Source organism: Microtus pennsylvanicus, chromosome 1 (genome assembly GCF_037038515.1).
Source record: "Microtus pennsylvanicus isolate mMicPen1 chromosome 1, mMicPen1.hap1, whole genome shotgun sequence".
NCBI lineage: Eukaryota > Metazoa > Chordata > Mammalia > Rodentia > Cricetidae > Microtus > Microtus pennsylvanicus.
The window spans coordinates 51,456,416-51,473,857 of NC_134579.1; the positions used below are offsets into that span (position 1 = coordinate 51,456,416).

At 41.3% G+C, this 17,442-nt stretch overlaps 1 protein-coding gene across 8 annotated transcripts in view; it reads right to left on the bottom strand.

Annotated features, from left to right (window-relative positions):
- Hhla2 (HHLA2 member of B7 family) overlaps positions 1-15,315 on the bottom strand; it is a 76,984-nt gene extending 61,669 nt beyond the window's left edge. For 3 of the 8 annotated variants that reach the window (XM_075964067.1, XM_075964003.1, XM_075964012.1), the window contains exon 1: positions 15,183-15,307. The gene's annotated coding sequence lies outside the window, so the exon portion shown is untranslated. Of the gene's footprint in view, positions 1-2,353; positions 2,385-15,182 lie in introns of those variants that run through there. The other 5 variants (XM_075964048.1, XM_075964084.1, XM_075964032.1 and 2 more) reach the window with 5 other exon arrangements.
- Positions 15,316-17,442: the final 2,127 nt, after the last annotated feature.

The window sequence follows — 17,442 nt, forward strand, 5'->3', positions numbered from 1 at the left end:
GTCTCAAGCCGAAATAAAACTAGCCAGTACACGTATGGTACCACAGGCAGTCAGTCAGAAGCCAGATAACTTTAAAGCCTTTACGCATGGCACTTTGTGTCTGCGACCAAGAGCTGTTTTCTCAAGAGAAGATAAGGAAATATCTACAAGATGGAAAAGGTGAACCAAGAGGACCAGCACTGACGAGGATGAAAAGGAGTCTAAATTCCAGGGGCACTGAGACAGATGACAGTTCAGGCTGACCTGAGGCCACTGGAGGAGTAAGGATCAGCACAGTTTACTTATTTCTTAAAACGTATGCATTCACACATGCAGCGTATGTGTGGGTGGGCAATAGGTGGCAGCGTGAATAAAATGTTGCTATTGTTCAGCGTCTAATAGGATTATGGCGTGATTTTGTCCGCTTCTTCATTTTTCTTGCCTCCTTGCTTTTTCTTGTTTGCGATTTCTGATTTTCTTCAATAAGCACAAATCGGCATAATATAAAGGAAAAGATATTGTAGGGAGGAGAGAAATGATATAGGTAATTGCTTGTTTCCAGGAATTCAAGTAAACATTAGCTAAGTAAAGTGTTTGTTTTCAACACGGCTTCCAATGTAATTGGCCAATTACGAAGGATTTTCTGGAGTGAGCCAATCCATCCTGCAACCCTTGGACCTGTTTTATGGTTAATTTATCTCAGTGGGCATGTTTAGGAGGCTTTAGACAAAGTGGAAGGTTCAGCTAGGACCTTTTCCACGGTCATGATAAGGCCATCTAGATCCTCCCTCCAATGCCCTTTGACCAGGCTCATTTCTTCTTTATCATGAGAGTGAAGGAAAAATGTTGTCTGATAAAGGCTGCATTCAAGATTGGTTATGATACAACGTTATAATTGTTACTATGTGTGTACATGTACATATGTGTAAGTGGTCACACACATGCTGCAGCAAGCTCACGGAGGGGAGAGAAGAACTTTCTCTCCTTCTATCATGGGTTCCTGGAATATAGGAATCAAACTCAGGTCATCGCTCTTGAACAGCAATCAATGTTAACCGAACCATCTCTCCAGTCCAAAGTTTCTGATTTCTTCTAGAAGCAATCTTCCGGCATCTTAAGGTATTTCTCTTACAAAATTGTATAGGCAAACATCTTTTTTTTTTTTGTTTTTGGTTTCTCGAGACAGGGTTTCTCTGTGGTTTTGGAGCCTGTCCTGGCACTAGCTCTTGTAGACCAGGCTGGTCTCGAACTCACAGAGATCCGCCTGCCTCTGCCTCCCGAGTGCTGGGATTAAAGGCGTGCGCCACCACCGCCCGGCTCTAGGCAAACATCTTAACGTGCACGAAATAACGAAGTGCCTATCCAATGGATGGGATATCAAGATATCCCCTCCCCACTGAATTCACTCTCTCTTGTCAACCTAATTTCTAATGTATATAGATGCAGCATAATTCAGCAATAGCTGGCATGCAGACTCCTACTAAAAGGCAACCAAGAACAGGCCTATTCATTAAACTAATATCTCACTAAATGAATGAAACAGACAATGTGTTTGCAGTCTGCATCAGATTCTTGTGGAATTGATGGATTTCATCCTTATATTAGACAGCTGGAAGTGTATGCTCTACAACTGACCACTGTTTTCCTATAAAGAAGGGTCCCACACCCATCCAGGCACATAGAATGGGAACAGGAAACAGGACTGGATTCAAGTTCTACTCACCCCACAAGCTCAGTGGACTGAGCATGGTTTTCATCCCAAAGCAATTGTTCAGGCTTGTGTGTTTTGAAATCCCTGCCTTAGTCAAAGGAGAAAACTTTGCCACTAGACAGTGCTTCAGCCGTCAGTTTGCACTAACTTCATGTCTCTGCAGTCAGATTTGTTGAAGGCTTAGTAGACCAAAGTTTCCTAGCTTTTAGATTTCCTAGACATAGTAAACTTTAAAAAAAAGTTTGTGAGAATTGACATAATGTTTTTAAATTTTCATTGAAAACAATATAAGATTTAAACTATGTAAATTACTAAGTACAGTAAGTCCAAAAGAAATCATGTTTTTCCTTTCAGGAAGTAAAAACTATGTATACACTTACATGCTAACTTTGATCAAACTAAATCAGTCCGGGGCATGGGTATCCTGACTGAGCTGACAGTGTTGGCCTCCGCAGGCCCCTCTCTGGCTCTCTCTGCAGGTACACTGGCTCAGTGTAGCGTCTCCCGTCTACCCAGCTGCTTCTCCTGCTTTCCTTAACCTGGCTGATGTCTGCCCTTTCTCAGGTGTCTGACTAGAGAGTCAGGGAAGCATTCAGAACTATTTCCATATATCATATAAAAACAAAGTACAGCTGGTCAAGTGTCAGCAGGTGCAACACTTACCATGTCTGCTACTGTGAACTTCATGAGAAGGACATTTTCACCTGCATCGTTCTGCCTCCAAGGCAGTACAGGGCTATTTAGTATGTAAGTATCTGTAGAATAACATTAACCAACATTCCAAGCACAATCTTTGCTGTGGGTTTCAAAGCAAAAGGAAGTGGTCTCTTCTTTTGAATAGTAAAGATCACACAAATTATTTCTGCCCTGGTCCTCTTCCCATACCCTTAGGTAAATCACAAATACTATGTTGGCTTCCTTTCTTTGTTTACTCTTTCATCTCTTTTGTCCTTCTTATTGTTTTATCCTTTATTTGAAGCTGTTCAGAGGTTCTCCAAACCCTTTCCCCTAAAAGATGTACTGTGTAAATAAATAAATACGAGCCTAATAATGTAATAGCTCACCTGTTCCGGAAATAAAATGCTGACATTTCAAATGCACCTTGTTGTAAAGGTTAGATGATTAAACGTATTCCTTTTCTGCTGCCTCAGATTATTCAAATAAACATCAACCCCTTGCAAACCACACAAACAGATCGGGCTTCTGAGAGCAGGTAGCTCTGAGGAACACATAGATATTTGAAATCAGGAGAAAGGAAAACACAGGTACAGCATTCCCGTTTGAAAACAAACAACTTTAAGAAAGCCACCAAATCTATTTATGCATATTACCTGCCCTTTCAAAATACCAAGAAATCCAGCTGCCAACCACGTTGTTTTTCACAAATGTTGGCAAAGCACGTGGTTGTTGCATCCTGAACTCATGCAGATCTGCTGTTAGCCTTCTCAAAGCTTCGGGCTGGCTCTTTCGAGCTTTCTAATAACACTTAAAACTAGACCAAATCTCAATTAAGCTTCAAATTCCACATTATTTTCTAACAAAGAATACTTAACCCAAAACACACAGAGACTGATAATCTCTATTTGCCTTAATTCCTCCTCTAAGACATATCGCCTGTAGTATCTGATATTGCTTTGTTATCTAGAGGAAAGCTGAAAGGGGAAATTTCTCACCATACGATAAATCATCTGAATTTTGTCTAATAGCTCACCTGTCCAAACATGCCAGAATCCCACAAGCAGATATGAATCCTCTCAGCATCCTAGCCAGCACCACCCTCTCCCTCTCACATGTATGTTAAACCAAATGCAGCAGGAGCTGAGAGACCTGCCCAGAACCACACAGAAAGGGAGCCACAGTCCAGGCTGGGTACCCTCCTCTGCTCCTACAGAAGAGAGGACCAACTGAAGGGTCCAGTGGCAAAGGAGAGGTTAATAGCTCCAAGAGAAATTAATACTAGTGCTTTGGCACGTGCTTAAGCATTCTGTGTAGCAGGGGATCTTCTCTGTTATCATCTTTGAGTATTTTCCAGTTGCCAATGCCCTTGTCTCCAAAGGCACAGAGCACACCCAATCAGTATGCACAGTGCTTTCATGAAACAGCCAGTATTCGGTGCTGAGCTGGAGGCTCTTCTGAGGGCAGGGAACACACCCCTGGCCCACACTTGATGAGCTACCTTGAATTTAATCTGATTCCACAGGGCAAGAGCTTCTGAGAAAAAGGCTTAATGCGAGCACAAAAGCACCGTTTTTAACCCATCTGCAAAAATAAAGGCACTTGCTCTTCTGAAGAGCCAAGAAGCAGCTTTGGCACCGAGCCTGGCATCTCGCTTGGTACGCACAACAGCTCTTGTATTCAGATGAGTTGAGAAAAATAATTCCAATTTGAACATCATTCTTATTAGATAGCGAGGGTACCTTGTCAGCCTTATTAGATAGCGGACAGCGAGGGTACCTTATCAGACTTATTGGATAGCAAGGGTACCTTGTAAGTCTTTTCAGATAGTGATGGTACCTGAGCATTGCTGCCAGGTCAGGAGCAGGGGTTGTAGAATCGGAGCTGGCTGTGACTTTCAGCTTCAAAACTTACTAGAAGGCTGACAATACCATAATCTGGGATCTCTTACATGTGCAGTAATATGCATATTTACAGGGGTGACAGTTACCAGTACTGTTTTAAGCCTTATGACTCTTACACTGTCCACCTGCTGCCATGTGTCCCCTACCATGATGGACTCAGTCTCTGGAACTATAAACCAAAATACATTCTATAAGTTCCTTTTTGGGCATGGTGTTCTATCACTGCAACAGAAAAAAACAAAACACCCTAAGGTATAAGGTACAGCAAGACCCGAAACAGGAGAAGCCAGCCTTGCTCTTTGACAACCTGCTCTACTGCTCCACAAGGAATGAACCGACTCATGCTGGACTTAGCCAGCTCCATAAAAGCAACATAACCCAATCATCTTCCATTGCCAATCACCTCGGAAGGTTCCTTCACCTTTCAAGGCCCCCCGCACTGGGCGGCAGGAGATCAAACTTCTAGTATGTGCAAAATGTCAAGGAGGGAAGCCTCAAGACATGGGATTGAAGGCCCTTTTGTTTCTCAGAGGACAACATAGGACCACGGATGTGCATTAGTCCAGGTAGCAAGCATAGCATCATGGGAACACAGAATTCAGTTGGAGGTGATTGATGGCTACTTCTGGCTTCTTCCACTTCTTTCTTCCTTTAACTCTTTCCTCTGCATTGGATATTTTAAAGGCATAATTGCTAGTACTGGTGACATTGCCAACTTGTTAGTGTTATGGCACAAAGATAAAACCCAACCTGTGCTCACCCAGAGAAATCCATCAGAAGCAAGGCATACACTGCACCAAAGTGTGTCTAGACTTCAGCTGGGGACAATGGCACTCAGAAGAGCGAGTCTTGTTAAACAACCACCTTCTCTCCCTGTCTCAGAAATAATTGAGTTATGTAATGCAAATTAAGTGGGGGTTGAAGGAAACCCAGCATAACCACCCAAGGAGCCATGAATCCCTACACACTCAGCCTCAACCCACACCAATAGATAAAAACAGTGGGAAAGGCTCAGAGCTTAATGTCTATGTGCAGTGAGGCTTGACCCTGTACTAAATCAGTTGTTTTTCCTAACCACTCTGTTTATTCTGTACCCTACATATGAAGGCAGACTACACTCAGGTGGTGTGAGCACATTGGACCCCACATGTACATGTACTTGACGGCCAACTCGTGTGCATGGCTTTAATCTACCTGTCCACTTCTTTCCTTGGCCACTTTGTAGCAACCAGTTCTGGGAAAGACTCCAGCCCACTGACCACAGCCTGAGGCATTCTGCCCGAGGGCAAGCCTTGACCAAAAGAGGTCAGAGGCAGGGAGAGAGAAGTTCTCTCAATTCTCCCCCAAGACATTTTCTACATCCCAGAATCAGGGAGAATGCTCTGTCCAGGAAAATGCTGGGAAGGATTGGGTGAGTGCCTCCTATCCCTCCTCCTGGCAAATGGTCCTCAAATACACTGTCTCAGCAAACCTACCCTGGGTTGCACACAGTCATCGGTGGCGACTTTACCCATAGTGCCACTCTGTTTAGCTGCTTCTGCTATTCCTGGCTTTACTCCCACTAAATTGCACGGTCCTATTTGCATCTCCACAAGACTACACATGCTAGTCTTTTTCCAGAAAAGGAGATGTATGATTCAACTCCGAGAATTCCTGGCTTCATATCATTATCTTAGCATTTGGATTTCTAGTCTTGCATCAGACTTCATTTATAGTTGCCATCCGGGCATTTGCACTACTGAAAACTCCACACTCAACTGGCCAAAGGCACAGAGCCATCTTTCTGCCATAAAATTTAGCCTCTGTGCGCCTTCTAACTTTCGGTAAGAATATTATCTTCCTTGTCCCTGGGATGCAAGAAACAACCTACAGGAGACAGTTTGCTTTGTCTCATAGTTTCAGGGAATTTTGTCTCATTGGCTGTGTTTCAGAGCATCATGGTGTTAGGAGGGTGTGACAGGTGAGCTTTCCCATAACAAGCATGACCAGAGAAAAGGGGAGGTGCCATGAAGAAGCCAGGACAAGGTTTTGTTTGGATCCTGGTGACCTACTTCCTCCAAGTAGGCTCTGCCTCCTCCTTTTCACAGCTTCCTATTCTGTCACTGTGGGATTAATCCATCAATGGACCAATCCGTTCACTGTGTCAGAGCCTTCATGAACTGACCATCTGGGACAGTCTCACAGAAGCCCCCAGAGGTACACTTCACTAATAATCCCATGGACATCCCTTATACTATGTATCAATGTTAAACATCATAGCAAGGCTCTTTTTCTCTTCAATTTTAAAACTCCAAACCTTCCACCAACTGTTCATTCCTCTGGATGTTCTGTTGCTGTTGCCTTCCCCATCGAATAACTGTTCAAACTGTTGGAAACTGATAATCCTAAATTCCATTTATGTATCTCGCCGAATTAGCAGATTTTTCTCTATCACCTCTATAAGCACACTGTAAACTCTGGTTTCCTTGTAGTAGAGGCATCACTAAGAAGGATGAACTTTCAAGAGTGAGTCATGAAGATATGAGGAAGTAATGCAGAGAAATGGTATAAGCCCAGCAGGCTAGGCTTGGCTAAAATCTAGACTTTGACTAATAATAATCCAGGAAACCCTGAAAGCTGAGTTGCACCACAGTCTTGCTTTGTCCTGCAGTAAGAGAATGCTTGCGCCTCTAAATATCAGTTCTTGGCTAAGGCATAGCTTCCCAGGCATCCCAGAACAAAGGACATCATAAGTCATTAGTAGCAAGAACCCACAGAGTTCGGGTCCACCAGGCAGATTTGTGTAGAACATGGCAGGGACTACTGCTCTTGCTGACACCTGCTTGGTCATATTGCAGCAGTAACAGGGTCAGGCTAGGAGACAGCCACAACCATGGGTGAACTTTGTTTTCTTTATTTTATGTTTTTCATAAGAGAATGAATAAAATTATCTGGTCATTATCAATAATGAGAAGCTGCTACAGGCCTAGATGGGCAACCGAGGAAGTTAGTAGAAACAGATAGGGCCTTCTTTGTGAAAGCACGGAGGAGGGACAGAGGAAAGACAGCCTCTACTGGGACACCTCAGCAAGCAAAAGCGGGGAGAAATTGTCTGGCTGTGCCTCCCATTGGCTGATGCCTCCTATTTCTATAGATGTCATAGAGAGAGGGAGCCTGGAAAATGTGACTCTTTGTGATTGACAGCAGCGTAAAGGAGAGCAGAAAGAACAAGTGTCCATTGGTGGCACTAATACCACTCCTCTGTTACATGTGGGTGCTTCTGCTCACACCACGCCAATTGTGTGCTCACCCAGCAACTGGGTGACATCCATTTTTTTTCTGCCATTCTCTAGAATTAACCAGTTTGGGGGCATCTATATCTCTATAGATTAAAATAGAAGTAATCACATTTATGTCACGTCCCACTCATTGCAATCAAATTCTATGTACCATGTGTTGTTTCTCTGGCTCAGATCCTAGCTTCCAAACTGTGCAAAAGACCAATCTTGAAAACTCCGCTCCTGCTGATGCCCATTCCCAGCCCCAAATTAGAACGAGCAAAGAAATTAGAAAGAGTTAGAGCTTTTGAAAGTGGCATCAAGGACGGAGGAGATAGGGAAAGGACATGATGACATCAGCCAGTTGACATAGCCAACAGTCTATAGGGTCAGGCCAGGAAAGAGCAACTACCATAGGATGCCTCGTTCTTTTTGTAAGTTTGGCACAAGCTGACTTCACGGGGTACTTCCTTCACTTGGATTCCTACCATCTCCCTCACATATCTAAGTAAGTTATACTTAATGTCTGATGTTACTTGACATTTCCACAATCCTAACCATCACTTCCAACATTTCACCAGGAACTGAATAGCATAACTGAGCATGGGTCACAGGTCCATGTTTAGCCAACACATGTACATATGTCTTTAATTATTATTTTTCCCACTAGAACAGTACCTGGATTACCCAAGAGACAGTTGAGACAAAGACCACCCCAAGGGATGTAACTAAGTGATTAGAGGCTTGCTAGAAAAGGGAGAAAAGACAAAGGCTTCCAGGTGTTGCTTTCTGTCACTTGTGAATTACACAGCTGGGGTGGGGAGAGAAACAACAATGGATTTGCTATGAGTGGAATAATTTCTCAAGTCTACAAGTACCATGCAAAGACATTAACCCATTTCTACTTGGTAAAGCAAAGAAAAGCAATTGAATTCTGCCAGCATTCTTGACTCGGTATTGTTTTAAAATAACTTGAAAAAGTCTGTAAGTTATAACCATCTACCAAACCTCTAGTGCATTTTGGTGACAAGCAAAAGCTTATGCAGTAAATACTATTTTTCCATAGGTGTGTTAGCACACAGTTACTGTAACTTTATTTGGGCTGGCAGTGATGGCTGAATACTCCTGCTAAAGGTCGCATTTAAAAAGTTTCAGTTCTCAAGGAATTTATACTCTTGAGAAAATGACATAGAGTGAAATGTAATATCAAGTACTTACATCTTCCCTACACCCTCATTCTAAATGGCCTCTCAAGCTGTCAAATCAATCTTGAGATGCACCATAAGGGCATCCAGTTCTATATTTGCTGAGATGAGAAATCAAATCCACAATCATAACAAACAAGCAAATTCATCCTTGCTGCCAATATGCACGCAGGATGCAGTTCATTTTCAATGATTAACAACTTTTGAGAATCAGAATCCAGATCATTATACTAGAAAAATTTCCCTTGAAAATCCAAATGAATTACTCTGACTTGCCAAGAATTTTTTAAAAATCAACAATTAAGCCAGCTGATTTTTCCAGTAAGAACAATACATCATTAATGTCAACAGAGTATGATTGATGAAAATAACACAAGCCCGTTAACAGTCTTTTGATGAATTTTGCATTTTAAGGTATTTTATCCCTGAAGGCAATTTATAAACTGTGTAACTGCTTTTCTTCAGTGTAGGGTCTATTTTTCTTATAAATATCAAAACCCGGGATAAAATATTTCCTTCCAGCTTAGCTAGACTTTCTCTGGGAAAATACACTTTCTCAGGCTGAGGTAGATGCTCTTGGGTGAGAAGGGACATTTGGGGAGCTGCGAAGAAGGGAAAGTGAGACAGTGCTAACTTTTTGAGAAGTGAAACAATGCCCAAAGGGTACAGCTCTCAACCTCAGAGTCCCTAATGGCCAAGGCTAGAAATTTGAATCAGCAAACTAAGTCACAATGTTGGGTTTTCTGACACAAGTACATGGTGCAACTAATTGTTTCTCTTACTAAATAATTCCAGAGAATACCTCTGCACCCAAATTCCTTATGACAAGTGAAGTTCAGCGCCCATCTTCTTGAATCTAGACTGGACTTGGTGCCTCCTAATGACCCGAGTACTCAAGGGAGGAGATCATCATTTCAGTGGGAAAGCCTGACAAACTACTTTGCACAAGCAAGCAGGTTAACACTATCTATCCATGACAAGTCATGATGCAATCTTGCACCACGCTACCCATGATGCTAGGTGTACCACATCTGTAGTACCACATTCACAATGGTCAGTATATCACACCTATAGGTAATATGCAACAAACTCACAGCCTCATTCTAACCACAAGAAAAGTATAAATCAGAGCTACAATTTACTTAACCCCCACTCCGCCAAAATCATAGAAGACAAAGCAAAACTAAGAATGTACAGCTCAGAGAAAACTGGAGAGACAGATCTGCTAGGTCTGTTGAGGTATTCTGATTGGGTCTTATGGGGAAAACTGATGACATTCAAATAAAATTGATAGCATCCATAACAGTACTGTCCCATTGCTAATTTCTTAAATTTTTAGAATGCAACATGAGTATTAGATGCTAAGCACTGAGGGACCTGGGGAAAAGTAAATAAAACTGTATTGTGTTCTTGTACTTATACTTGGTGTCAGATTGGAAACTATTTAAGAGCTCTGAATTAAAATTTTAAAAATAAATAAAATATAAATACAGAATATGGTGACAGATGCCGAAGGCAGCAAGTGGTTCATCGGTCACTTATTCTACAGTCTGACAATGAACCTTCTTTTTATGGATGTCCAAAGTAACCAAGTTGTGTCTTCCAAGGAAGGTCGAAGAAAGATTAGTATTAGATTTATAAATGTGATTTGCCACCTTGGATGAAAATCTCATGAGCCTCTTTAGATTGCTTTGTCTTAACTGTTTTATTAACTTCCCAGCAATTGTGAGATGCTTGTTCATCATTTGAACTGAATGCCAGGCCATTTTCTCTGAACGTCACTTCAGAGCTAAGCCAGCTAACGACACACCTGCAGAGCCTGGCTCTTCCTCATATTTCTGGAGTAAAATGAAACACTTTACTGCAGGGCCTGGGCCGGTTGTGGCATCCTGAACTGTCATCAAAGGGACTAGATGATGAAGTTTGGATATATAGGATGGTTTTCCTCTGTGTACTAAATCTGTGTATATATGTGTATATGGACGTGTGCACACACATTAGTTGGTGTGAATTTGGGCATACCTGTGGCAGTCAAAGGAGAACATTGGATATCTGTCTTTGCTGCTCAGGTAGGGTCTCTCTGCTATTTTTCTACTTTATATTTCAGGCTAACCAGCCTACCAGCTCCTGGACATTCTCCTCTCTCTCTCTGGTCTCCCATTAGGCTACAGAATTATCGATACTAGAACTGTCTCTGGTTTTCTTTTACACAAGTTCTGGGTCTAAGAACAACATCACATGCTGGCACAGCAAGTACTTTTATTCATTGACCCATCTTCCCACCAAGTGTGTGTTAAATCTTTATGGGAAGGAAACAATAGATCTGGCAGATGAATGCCATCTCTGCCTTTCATCCCTCATTCTCATGGAGAACTCCGAGACACACCCCTTTATTCTCCTTTCCCAGACACAGCTATAGAAGCGCCCATCATGCTGAGCCAATGTACCTGTCTGCCACCAAAGTTCTCAATCTCCTTTCCATTGCTCATGAAGCAGCCAAAACAAAAACCCGTTTCTCACAGAGCCACCCACCCGCCTCACCTCCATCTCCTCGCTGCATCAGGTTGTCACCTTCAACGTGAAAGATCAATATTTTAATCCTTGCCCCAGGTTCAGTTTTGAGAAAACACGGGCTTATAATTGACTAGCTTAGAATTGAAAATGAACCATCTGAATATGCGCAGAAAAACTAACAATTTGCGAAAACAATTAACTTGACCTCGTTATATAAATAAAACACATTTTAATGTGATTTTAATGTTAAGTCTTCAAAAATTTCAACAAAGTCCCATATCGGGAATGAGTAGAAATGCTATAGGTCAAGGATATAGAATCAGACACGAGTCCTAGTTGCACAGCAAGCACAAGAACCCTTTGGAGTAATCAAGAACAAATGGCTGGGGCCGAGGTGTTCTGTGGCAGTATAGTACTTGTCTAGCACAGGGAGGCCCTAAATTCTACCTCAAGTATCTGGTAGGGACTGGAGGAACAGGGAGACCCACGGTGCACATAAAAGTCAGGCACACATATACACAAATAAAAATTTAAAAAAAAATAAGATAAAATAAAACAAAAATCACCAACAAGTCTGTGGGCAGAGTTAAGGGAAAGCAGCGTGAATGGAGCTCCACACCCACAGGCAGAGACAGGAAGGCGCCAACTAGGCCAATTTAGGCTGAAAGAGGGATTTACCAAATTCAAAAGTCATGAAAGGTTACAGGGCGGGGCTCTAGGAACTTTCACCAATGCCCAGACTCAATAGGCTTGTGATTTGTTGACTAGTCTTGGAAGTCCTTCGTAGTACATGATAGTGAGTTAACTCAGATCCTGCAATATTTAAGCCCATATCTGAAGATAGGAACTTTGTCAGCAGGGAGAAGATAAGGTTGAGGGAAGATCATCCTGGACTGGGCCCTAAATCCCAGTGAGAGGCAGAGAAGGACACATAGATGCACAGTAAGAACGGTCACGAGAGAAGATGGAGGCTGGAACTAGAATCACACTGCCACAACCAAAAAAGCTCATGCCACACCAGAACCAGGAAGCGGCAAGCACAGATTCCTCTCTGGAGTGTGTGGCCCCTGAACCCAAGATTTCAGACATCAGGGCTTCAGAACTGTAAAAACAGTGTTTTCATAATTCTAAGCCATCACATATGTGGGGTCCCTAGGAACCTAATCCAGTAACTGAGTTTAAAGAGAAATATTTGTTTGTTTTATTTTTTTCTCACTTTTTAAAGTCTGGGATAACTGAACACAAGAGGTATCATAAACTGTGGAGCCGACTCTACAGTTGACGTAGCGCTTACACGACTATACCTCAACTGTGGGAAATCAGACAAAGTCCCCAAAAGTCACCTCAGACACACAAAAACCCAATGAAATGGTCTAAGCACATGAATGTGATTTTTCGTTCACACAAAAAAATTCAGCCAAGTTATCTAGCAAAAAACACACACTATTTAATATCCATCCCAGCAAATAGTTAGCCCTCAGTGAGTCACGTCATGTAAGATGACAGCAGTTACAACTATCATTATGAGTTATAAGGTCTCAAATGTAGTGCCAAAACCAATTAAGCATGAGGCTGCCACATGTATACTATATTGAACTAATTTGACTATTCTGAGTAAAATAAACATCACATTAAATATGTTACAGATAACCAAAGGCCATAGATGGACTAGACATTAGGAATAGCATAATTGGAAAGTAATGGGCAGAATATACACAGAACTATGCAAAAACTAAAGACAAGCTGAACAAAATAGTAAGATGAGAGAGGATTGAAGAGCCAAGGAAAGAGTCATTTCATTGGCAGTCAGTATACAACTTGTAAAGCCCAGAAGACAACCCTTTGGAAATCATTCTTGAAATAGAGGAAGTGTTGAGCTGGCCTGCTGAATTCAAATGACTGGCATCCATGAGTTTACTCTTGAGGATACAAACGGTGCAGCCTGAAGTAAAAAAAAAGCCACCAAATGGAGCAGATGATGCAAGAATAAAATAAAGATAGTCCTTAAAGTGAGAATAGAGTGGAATCCTTTTGCCTAAAATAATTTTACAGGAAGTCCACCTTCAGGTGAAAGTCAATCTAGCATACTCATTGCTAGGGCATACAGTAATGAGACATTTGAACATCAAATAAAAGAAGAAGGGAGAAAGAAGTGGAATAATATTTGGTTTCCACACAGAAGATAGTGGTATTTGCTGATTCTTTGACTATTATCCCATGCTGTTTTCATGAAGGGAGCAAGCACCAGTTAGAAAACGCAGGAACTGTTTGTGAAGTAAGTTCATTGCATCTTTTGCCTTTATTGCCCCAGGTGGGCAATATCTTTAATGAGGTCTAAAAGAAAGAAAAAGAATGAGAAAAGAAAAAGAAGGAAAGGAAGGAAGGAAGGAAGGAAGGAAGGAAGGAAGGAAGGAAGGAAGGAAAGAAGGAAAGAAGGAAAGAAGGAAAGAAGGAAAGAAGGAAAGAGAGGAAGGAAAAAAATCAGTTTCCGCCTTTGAAAATTCTGTGTGACAAGAAAATACAGAGGACTTTACTGTGACTTAAACTGAGCACACAGAACAGAACATTGAAAAGCATTGGAATTCAAAGGCAAGACAAAGGGACGGCAGAGAAGAGCTTCTCACTTCCCTCAAAAACAGCGAATGGCGTTTGGTTGTCAGAACCCAGGACTCCTCACCAGTAACCTGAACAAATCAAAGTAAAGTTGGCAAGGGAAGAAGTAGGGAGATACGTCAGATACTTAATGAAGTGTCTGCCTCTGCCAGCCTTCTATCAGTAAAACAGCAGGAGGGAGGCTCAATTCAGAACGGGAAATAGTAACAGGTTTCTAGTTACCCTAGGGTGACATCTGCGGATCAGCTGTCAGATAAATAATTAACCGTATTCACACAGAAAAGCAAAGTGAGTTGAGAAAACTTCCTCCTTCGATTTCAAATTACCATATAGGGTCAGATTACTAGACCATCATATCAATATTCATTTCCCAACTAGAAAAATCAGCTAAACTCGGTAAGTGTATAATCTTGTATGAGACAATAATGAGCAACCAGGCAAAAACCAAAGCTCAGCCACTTAGGTGTCTTATTTCCTCACTTCCTTTTACAGAGTAGGCAGATAAGAACAAGAAGAAGTAAGTTTCATGCCAAGGACTTTGGTTTGAGGTTTGATGCTTAGTTTTTGCAACACTAAAGCAGAAGCGTAACACCCAGGACCTGTTCAGTGGTCTGAGCAGACAGTTTCTGGGAAATGAAAAGATTCAGTTTCACTTTATCAGATTACAGCAACATACATCAATATATACCTACTACTATTTTTCCTATTATCCAAGGTCCCAAACAATAAAATGATAATAAGTATTAAATCCTAATTTTAAAATTATTTCTCTGCACATTAAAAATAAAATCAATTTAGTGACTTTTTCTTGAGGTAGCAAAAATGTACAAAAAATGATTTTGTAAAAATCACCCAATGATTCTACTAAAATATCATTTCCATATTCTTCCCCATCTCCTCCAAACATCACAGGAGTGAAGTTTGCCACTTTAGGGTAACTAACAAGCCCAGTATCGTAACTAGGTAAGTACAGACTGCACCTACTGAAATCAAACGTCCTCAAACACTTTAAGCAAGCATTATCCAGTCCCTCCTTCTGTGTCTTGTCAAAACATTAAGGCGTCTCGTTTTTCTTAATTTCTTCTATTTAAAATACATAGCAGCATCCACCAGCCAACTTTTTATTATTTGTTTTGTGCATGTATACTATATATATATATATATGTACATATATATTTATACATATTTATACTCAATTGATTTAAAAGATTAATCACACTTTTCCCTAACATAAAAGTAATGTGTCAAGTAAAAACACTAGATATTTGATTCAATTACGTCCAACTTTAAGATATAGAAATAAACATTATAGAAAAAACCTTACCTTCGTTAGAACTCCATACCATCTAGCCAAATGGTAGGCAACCCATGGGGGTAAACACTGAACGCAGAACTGGCAAGAAGGAGTGAGGAATGGAACGTGTTACTTGGAGGAAAGTAGAAAGCCAAGAGTTCTTTACTTAGAACCCCTCCCTAACTTTGACTCCAAAGTTCATACACCCATGCTGACTTTGCAGGAGTAAAGGGCACAGCTATATAAACAACCAGAAGACTTCACTCTGCAACAGCATCAGAATGACAAAACTTCCTGAGGCAGGCTGCTTTGTCATCTTCATGCCCACTGCAAAACTGACTAGCTTGCTGCAGAATAGTAAAGAAGCATGCTTGTCACTTGACAGTTCTTTGTAAAGGAACCACAGTCCACAGCAAATCATTCACACCTATCATCTTTATTGCTGTCCTGGTTGCTACATAAGCTTAGCAAACAGAATCAAAGCAAAGCCTTATCTACAAAAAAAAAAAAAAAAAAAAGAAAAAGAAAAAGAAAAAGAAAAAAATCTCTCCACACTCTGTGGAGGACTTAGCACTGCTTCATTTACGCAATGGTTCTCAAGCTTCCTAATGCTGCAAACCTTTAATACAGTTCCTCATGTTGTGGCGACCCCCAACCATAAACATTTCATGCTACTTTGTAATTGCAATTTTGCTGTTGTCATGAATCGTAATCTGATATGCTACCACCAAAGGGATCACAACCCTTACACGTTGAAAATCATTACTCTACACTATAGCACCAGTGATGGTTATAATTCCCTTCCCCTCTCTCTTAGTCTCTCTCTCTAATGTCACATGTGTGCATCTCCACAGTAGATATGATTATCCACGCTCATCAGTCACACCTCTTTCCTCAGCAGCTTGCACTGTGTTGTGGCTCTTACCAGGTACTGGTCCATAGTGGATGGTCAATACTTGCTTCTTGAATACACAGGGGGAAAGTCGCAAAAGCTACAAAGTGAGCAGAGAAAGTATGAGGACAAGAGCCAGGAGTCTTTGATCAGCACGTGATTTTCTCTTTCTCACGGGACTTTGTCTTTGTGCATCACTCACTACACTCTTTACTCACCTGGGAGAAGACAGGTGCATTTGGGCACTTGTCCCCTCTTCTTTCCCAGCTCTCCCTTACAACTCTGTCCTGGGGTCACATGTCCTAAGACTTCCACTGCCAACCGAAAACTGAATGAGAAACACTGAATCCCCATTGTTACCCACTGCAACTTTTATCATTCTTTAGTAAGATTTATTATGACACAAGATCAAACTGAGACGTCCTTGAAGGATGCAGATAATCCTAGCTTCCAATTCTGAATCCCTGAGAGCCACGTAGCTCCTGACACATCACGGCAACTCTCATGTTAGTTTAGGGAAATAACTAAGATCCTAAAGTATTAAAGTGTAGGCTCGGGGGACACAAGACTTTCATAGAATCTCAAAATAGAAAGCCTAGACATTCTTTGAAGATGTCTGAAGTTTTAGAATGAAATGGTGCATGCATCCAGAGATATTTGGTGAGCAGAGACTGTTCACACTGAGGGTAACTATAGAGCTAAGGTTTTTAAACACTACCAATGACTGAAAGATAAGTCAAGAGGGATGTCACTGGTACCACACATCTATGTCAATGTTGAAGACTAGGTAGGTTAGCACCTTCAGGGTTTGTAATTTTCCCCTGTGAGGTGTTTGCCTCAACCACCCCAGGAAAAGGTACCTAAAAGGAAGTAGGAAGGACCGTTAGGAAGCTCCATAAGGGAAGTCTGTAGGGCCACAGCTTGCACAAGTTCAGCTGTTCCTCACTGAATGTATGTAATCATTTCAAACACCAGTTTGAGTTCTTTTCTGCAAAGTGGCTTCGTAATCCCTTCAAGAAGTGCCATATGGAATACGGTTAACTGTGATTATATCTATAATGCATACCCACCTTTATCTGTACTCCAGAGGAAGTTTTATAGTAACATTGGTGTTTAACCTTCATTAAATATGCAAAATGGTGAAAGAATTAAAGCATAACTGTCTTACAACATAAGGAGGAAAGGAGAGCCACTGGTTGATATCATAGAGATCAAAAAAGGCTGAAATTAATAATGTAACTGGAGTCTTTCCATTGTCATGGCCCTGCAGAAGAAAGTGAACTTGAAGTTTAAAGCTGAGAAGCAGAGGCATGACTAAAATGTAGATCTTCAGTAGGTTTGAGGTAGAGCAGGCATTAGATACTCTTCGTATATTAGTCCCTTAAAGAGTGTATGTAT